This window comes from Marmota marmota, unplaced genomic scaffold (assembly GCF_001458135.2).
Source record: "Marmota marmota marmota unplaced genomic scaffold, marMar, whole genome shotgun sequence".
Taxonomy (NCBI): Eukaryota; Metazoa; Chordata; class Mammalia; order Rodentia; family Sciuridae; genus Marmota; species Marmota marmota.
Genome location: NW_026000082.1, coordinates 39257439 through 39264815, shown reverse-complemented (window position 1 = coordinate 39264815; position 7377 = coordinate 39257439). Strand labels below are relative to the sequence as shown.

The 7377-nt window shown below is 36.3% G+C and overlaps 1 protein-coding gene across 31 annotated transcripts in view; it reads right to left on the bottom strand.

Moving 5' to 3' along the window:
* Positions 1-7377, bottom strand: part of Eif4g3 (eukaryotic translation initiation factor 4 gamma 3) — a 292326-nt gene that overhangs the window by 211715 nt on the left and 73234 nt on the right. For all 31 annotated transcript variants that reach the window (XM_048816163.1, XM_048816167.1, XM_048816154.1 and 28 more), the window contains exon 2: positions 3750-3825. The gene's annotated coding sequence lies outside the window, so the exon portion shown is untranslated. The remainder of the gene's footprint in view (positions 1-3749; positions 3826-7377) is intronic.

Here is a 7377-nt window from a genome sequence, read left to right as displayed (position 1 = left end):
GGGCGGGGGGGGGGAGAGGGAATAGGAAGGGCAGCAGAATAAAATAGACATTTGTATTGCTGTATGTATATACGTGACTGTAAAACCAATGTGATTCTGCAACCTGTACACTCAGAAAAATGGAGAAATTATACCCCATTTGATTAAAATGTATCATATGTCAAGATCATTGTATTGCCATGTGTAACTAATAAAAAAAATTTAAAAAAAGAAAAATGAAAGTATATGTCCACACAAATATTTGCTCGCATATGTTCACAACAAATTTATTTGTAATAGCCCCAAACAGGTAATAACCCAAATGTCCTTCAAAAGTTAACAAATAAAGTTGTAGCATCTTCACATAATAAAATATTACCCATCAACCTAAAGGGACAAATCATTAACAAAAGCACCAAGTGGATAAATATCAAAAGTTGTGGAGTGAAAAAAAGTGAGTGTATCGGGCTGGGGTTGTGGCTTAGTGATAGAGCACTTGCCTAGCATGTGTGAGGCCCTGGGTTTGATTCTCAGCACTGAATAAAATAAAAGTCCATCAACAACTTAAAAAAAAAAAAAATGTTTAAAAAAAAAAAAAGATCCTCAAAATTTAAAAAGCGGTGAGGATGTAACTCAGGGCAGAGCACTTGTCTGGCATGTGAGACACGTCCCCGCCCCAGGTTCAATCCCCAGTATCATTAAATTAACTAATTTGAAAACTTTAAGATTCAAACATTTCATGTAAATTGTGCACCAAGCACTGTCCTATCACTCGAAGAATTTTGATAATCTCCTCACCAAAGCAGTAAATTTACAGAATTATATATGTCCTTATTTATTAGGAATCTTAATAACATTTTTATTCTTTAAGCCAATAATCATATTTCTAAAAGTTATTTTAAAAAATCACCTAAAACACAGAAAATGCTTTAAATTCAAAGTTATTCCATAACAGCAAATACTGGAAACAATCTAATGCTTTAAGCCCCATGCTTCCACTTCACCACCACCTGCCCTCATCACAGTCACTCTCCATGGGGTAGCTCCAGTGACCATTTAAAAGGTAACTCAGATCTGTTGCTCTTAATCCTCCACTGACTTTCCATCACAACTGGACTAAAATCGCAAACCTACATCATGGTCTACAGTACATACATGACCATGACCAACCCAACTTCTCCAAATCAGCACACTGGCACCCATGCATTCCCAAGACTAGAGTAGGCCCACTGCCATTTCTGAGCCTCTTCTTCGATGTTCCTTCTCTTATAAATGCTCTCTCTAGAAGTGTTCTAAGGTTTCTGCTTAAATGCCTTCTTTTCTTTTCAGAGTTTGGTTAGTTACTGGGGGGACAGGGACGGGGACAGGGATTGAACCCAGGACCTCAGACATGACAGAGAAGCACTCTACCACTGAGCTACACCTCAAGTCATTTTTTTTTCTTTTAAGTTGTAGTTGGACACAATACCTTTATTTATTTATTTGTATGTGGTGCTGAAGATGGAACACGAGGCCTCACATGTGGTAGGCGAACACTCTACTGCTGTGCCACAACCTCAGCCCCTATACCTCAAGTCTGAAATGTTGTGTTTCATTTATTTGGGAGGGGGCAATACTGGGGAGTGAATCCATAACTGTGCTACCACTTAGCTACTTCCCCAGCCCTATTTTGGGAGGAGGAAGGCAGGACAAAATTATAGGTGTGCACCACCACACCAAACTCTTAAATGCCGTTTCAAAGAGACTTTCCCTAGGAGCCATTGCTCGGTCATTTTCTATTCCTCTATCCTGCCTCATTTTTTATGACGGTAGCTCATACAAGTCAACAGTAGTGTGGGGGGAAGGGTGTCTGTTTACTACTGTCTATCTCACAAAAACAAAACTCCAGCACATTTTAAGTACACACAATAAAAGGTCTAGAAACATGACCAAAAGAGCATGACTAAATTCTTATAACAACTGTAACCATTTAGTATTTAAGAAATAACACAGGATAAGCTAATATAAAGTCACCAATTAGGATAGAACATCTTACTCTGAGCCTACAGTACAGAAAAAAAGACATGAAACTACACCAAAAACAAAATGATTATAGTAGTTGTCTCTAAAAATCATTCAGGATTACAAGAATTTTTTCATTTTCTTTCTGTAACTTATCATAATTTTAAAAACACTTCCAATGATGAGGGTGTACTTTTATAGTATTAAAAAAATATATTTTTTTAAGAAATATGTCTGACAAACATGATGCTTCCCTGTCCCAGTACTTTAAAGACTGCAACGGTTTTCAGATACTAAAAGTGATTCATAGCTCAAACATATAAAAATCACTGCTCTATACTGTCATTGAGATTATAATTACTTAAGGACTCATCACCCCTACCAGACTATAAGTTTGCTTATTAGCACACAATATTACATGGCATGCAGAACTGAAATATTTAGAAGTGTTTTTCAGGGCTGGGGCTAGGGTTCAGTGGAAGAGCGCTCGCCTAGCATGCATGAGGCACTGGATTCGATCCTCAGCACCACATAAATAAATAAAATCAAGGTATTATGTCCACCTATAACTAAAATAATATATTTTTTAAAAATTAAAATAAAAGTGTTTTTCAGTACTATGTGTTTTACCATCTACTTACATCCCCAGTCCTTTTTTTATAATTACGAGACAAGGTCTCACTATATTGCAGAAACTGGCCTCAAACATGTGATCCTCCTGCCTCAGCCTCCCTATTAGCTGGGAATATGGTGGTACACTATCACACAAAGCTGGAATTTAAATATTAAAAATGACAGGTTTAACTCTCCTAATCCCTTCAATTTCCTGAGATTCACTATAAAGCATTTAAAATGTGCTTCTAATTTTATTACCTTCATCCTCTTTTAAATATCCCTTCACCTGTTAATCTGAATGAATCATTTGATATAAAAAAATTAAATTTCCTCCACTATTCACTTTTCAAATCTTCCTGCATATTTTATATGCAACCAGGGAGGGGAAAGGTACAAGGAAAAAAAAAGAAGTTAAAAAGAGCAAAAAAAATGGGGCTGGGGTTGTGGCTCAGCAGTATAGCATTCACCTAGCACATGTGAGGCCGAGTTAGATCCTAAGTACCACATAAAAATAAATAAATAAAATGAGGTGTTTTATCCATTACAAAAAAGCAAAAAAAGCCTGGCGTTGTAATCCCAGCAGCTCAGGAGTCTGAGGCAGGAGGATCGAAAGTTCAAAGCCAGCCTCAGCAAAAAGTGAGGTGCAGAGCAAATCAGTGAGACCCTGTCTCTCAATGAAATACAAAATAGGGCTGGGAATATGACTCAGTGGTAGAGTGCCCTTGAGTTCAATCCCCAGTACCAAAACAAACAAAAGAGCAAAAGAAAAATTATTTAAGAAAAAATTCAAAAATGGGGCTGAGGTTGTGGCTCCGCAGTAGAGCACTTGTCTAGCACATGTGAGGCACTGGGTTCAATCCTCAGCACCCATAGAAATAAATAAATAAAATAAAGATTAGAAAAATTCAAAAAAGTGTACAGAAAGAATCATAATACAAAGCAAAAGCTTAGCATTTATGGAAAGAAAAAAAAGGTGCAGGTGTACACTTCTTGGGCCTAAAAATCTTATTGTATCATAATATCTTGTTCTATTCAGAGTTTATTGAACCTTTCACATAACTCTTGTCATATATCAAACAACCAAACACATCCTGTAATGCCAAGGGTTCCAGTGCAAAAACAGACATACAATAAGACAAACTTGAGACACTCACCGTGCTGTAGACTGCTGAGACAGTAGGAGTGAAGATTCGGTCCTCAAGAGGCTGTGGCACAGGTCCTCTAGGAATTCTAGAAAGGTGAGTTAAGGATAAGAGAACTCAAAAATGAACTGCACTAGCAGTAAGAGAAAAATCACCACCATAAAATTCTGCCAAAAGCCAAACATTTTTTTACCCAATTAGTGCAGTCATATACTTTTTCCTCCACAGAAACTAGAAAATAAAGTAATTCAACTTTCCTAATGTGATTATTCCAATCTCTTCAAAAGTGGTTCCTATTATATACATTCCATGGAAACTCAAAACAAATACAATTATAAAACTTTTCCAAACTTTAAGTCCATGATAAGACTGCAACACCTATACTTACTATGGAAAAAGACTAGAGAAGGATAACCAGAATATATTCAGGAAGATAACACTAACTCATCAAGTGAAAATTGCTGACAAAGGCCCAGTCTGTTCTGCTAACATCACAGGAATAGAAAACACAATTCTTTCCTTCTGGTTTTGCTTTTAATTTTAGCAGCAACTTTGCCCACAGCACTCCAATCCACCAAGTCCCCATTTTCAAAAACAGTCTCACAGACATTATATAGATTAAAATATTTTAGCACATCAACAGTCCTTCTGTTTAAAGACAAAGGACTATCATTTTATTCAACTTCAAAACAAAAAAACTATCATTTTATTCAATTTCAAAACTCTTCTGCCTGGTATGGTGATATTTTGGAATAGAAAATGCTTGTGAATTCCAGGCCTCTTCAACAATGACAACCCTTCTGGTGGTCACAAGGGTGCACACCTGAAATCCCAGTGAACTGACTCAGCATGCTGAGGCAGGAGAATTGCAAGTTCAAGGCCATACACAGCAACTTAATGAGACCCTATCTCAAAATAAAGTTTACAAAGATAGTAGGAATGTAGTTCAGTGGGTTGAGTGCCTCCAGGTTCAATCTCTAGCATCACAAGAAAAAAAAAATTGACAAACAAAAGATCAGTAACAATTACCCCTGGGTGATGGGCTAATATATTTGTTTTTCTAAACTGGATACAAATTATTTGTGTGGTTTAAATTTTTTTTTTTTTACAGAATGACAATAAATCCAATAGTGCCAACAAAACTGAGGCTAATTCTAAATGATTTTTAATCACAAAAATAAGACTCTTAATGTCATAAATCCAAAATAAGATTATTTTCCTTCAAATAAAATGCAGCCGGGGGCGGTGGTGCTGAGACAGGATGATCAAGAGTTCAAAGCCAGCCTCAGCAAAAGCAAGGTGCTAAGGCCCTCGTGAGACTCTGTCTCTAAATAAAATACAAAATAGGGTTGGGGATGTGGCTCAGTAGTTAAGTACCCCTGAGTTCAATTCCTGGAAACTCCACCCCCCCCAACAAAAATAAATATATTTATTTATAAATAAATTTTATAAATATAAATTTATTTATAAATATAAATATATTTATAAATAAATGTATCCATTTACAACTAAAAATTTTTCTTAAAAAATAATTAATGCTTCTCATAGCATTTCCCTTTCTAATTCAGTAAGATGGTTTGGAAGAAAAAGTAAAAGCTGCAAATAGTAATTTCTACCTTTTTTTTTTTAATCTTAAGGAATGACCACAAGTTGCCAAAATCTGACAGAATTATTAGAAGTAAAATTCTTTATATCCAAATAGCCAAACCAGTTTACTGGGGTGAAAGAGGGGAACTAAACCAAAAAACCTACCCTTTAATTGTCAAAGAGACAGTACCAGTCCCTAGACAGCATTTTAGACTACCACCCTCAGACAATAATTTAACACCTGTCACCATCCCCCACAAAGAACTGGTTTAAAATGTTGCATTGAAAAGTGAGGAAGCTAAAATATTTCTCATAGGAACAGCCTCCTCCAAACAATGCCCCCCCCACACACACACACACAAACACAAAATGTTCAAAGCACAAACCTAATACGTTTTAGGACAAGTGTCCTTAATATAAGCTTGTTAGTTAGTTCTTCAGAATGAAGATTACCCCTCAGCTGAAACTAAACTTTCTTTGCATTAGAGTTCTGCATTGTGGTCACATGACTGGTGGAAAATACAGTCATTCTTCTTCTGCAGAACCAAACACTACTACATTATTGCTTTTTTCCCAGTGAGGACTAATCCTCACAATGGAGAATAACTTCTCAAGTAAGTTATCTTCTATGCCCAAGAGGCTGAGCTACTCCCCTTAACTGTACAAAGGAAAGGTTAGGACTCCTGGTGTCTATTAGTTGCTTTGTAAACTAAAATGATTACTATAATTACAAGCTTCCTGAGACAGTCTTTCATTTGGCCAACAATACAGTAACAAATAATCTTCCCCCTTGACTTCATTTATTTTGCTCCCTATAAAATGACAACAGAATATGGTGGGCTGATAAATTAGCTGTCTTAAAAGATCTTTTGTACAAAAAACTAATTAAAATAAAAACAATTAAAAGAGAAATGAAGAGAACCGTTTCAAGACTGATATGTGACTAACCAATTACACTGTCTGCACTGAACCACTTAATATTATGCCCTTAAGTAACCTGCCAAATTCAAAAGGCTAAATTACACATCCAGACCATGTCTCCCCATAGTCCGTAAGTATGCTCTTCCTATTATATCAACCAGTGCTAGAGCACAAAATTTAATAGCTAGATAGAAAAATATCACAAAGTTTTCAAAATATGTTTGGCCCATCTAAAGATGAACTAAAGCCCAGTGCTGGCACACACCTGTAATCCTGGATGCTGAGACAGGAGGATGGCAAATTCCAAGCCAGCCTCAGCAATACCGAGGCCCTAAACAACTCAGTAAAACCCTGTATCTAAATAAAATACAAAAATACGGCTGGGGATGCGGCACAATGATTAAGCGCCCCTTGGTTCAATCCCTGGTATCAGAAAAAAAAGATGAACTACATTATTAGTCTGCTCCATAAAAGTGTCAAAGAAGCATCACTAAAAACTTTTGAAAAGTTCTGAATTCTTAACTCAAGCTCAATTATCTGCCCAATGGCAAATAGTCATTACTACAATCTATGCAGATAATGAGTTTAGCCAGAAAAACTTATTTTATGGGAGCCATTTTTCCTTTAATTATAGTGTTGATGGTTGTACAACTTCATAAACATGCTAAAAAACAATGGACTCTTAAAAGTATGAATTACATGGAATGTAAACTTTATCTCATCAGAAAAACCTAACTTGGGTTGGGATTGTGGCTCAGCAGTAGAGGGCTCATCTGGCACATGCGAGACCCTGGGTTCGATCCTCAGCACCACATAAAAATAAATAAAATAAAGGCATTGTTTCCAAAAAAAAAAAAACCTAACTTGATATTTCATTAACTTATAACAGGATGTTTAGCCCACTACCTCACTTAAAAGGCCTACATAAATCAGTATGAGCTCAGCCCTACTAAACTTTTTCTCCTGAAAGAAATAACACAAGATGCAGGCATGGTGGTATAGGCCTGTAATCCCACTTCAGCACTCAGCAATTTAGTAAGACCTTGAAATAAGAAAAGGCTGGAGAGGTAGCTCAGTGGTAAAGCATTCCTAAGTTCAATCCCCAGTACGGTTAAAAAAAAAAAAAAAAAAA